Here is a 313-nt window from a genome sequence, read left to right as displayed (position 1 = left end):
CGGGGCGGGGAAGGGGAGCGGCCGCCATTCCCGGTGAGGGGGGACCCGGCGGCTGAGGCGGTGCCGGCCCCGGCCCGCAGGGGGCGCCGGGAGCGCGCGGCCGAGCCCGCCGGGGCTTCCCGCCCGCCGCCTGTGGGGAGGGACAGGGCCGGGCACGGAAAGCGAGACATTGCCGAAAAACCGATCCAAAAACGCACTGGAAGGAGCCTGGAGTAGCAGTCTCGACCTGCTGAGGGAAGGCTCCTCTCCCCTCCCGTCGCAATTACGTCCACGGGTCTTTCTCGACCCGCTTAAAAATATCACGGCTGAAAAT

Source organism: Parus major, chromosome 1 (genome assembly GCF_001522545.3).
Source record: "Parus major isolate Abel chromosome 1, Parus_major1.1, whole genome shotgun sequence".
NCBI lineage: Eukaryota > Metazoa > Chordata > Aves > Passeriformes > Paridae > Parus > Parus major.
The sequence above is the reverse complement of the archived record's forward strand: the minus strand, read 5'-3'. Positions refer to the sequence as shown.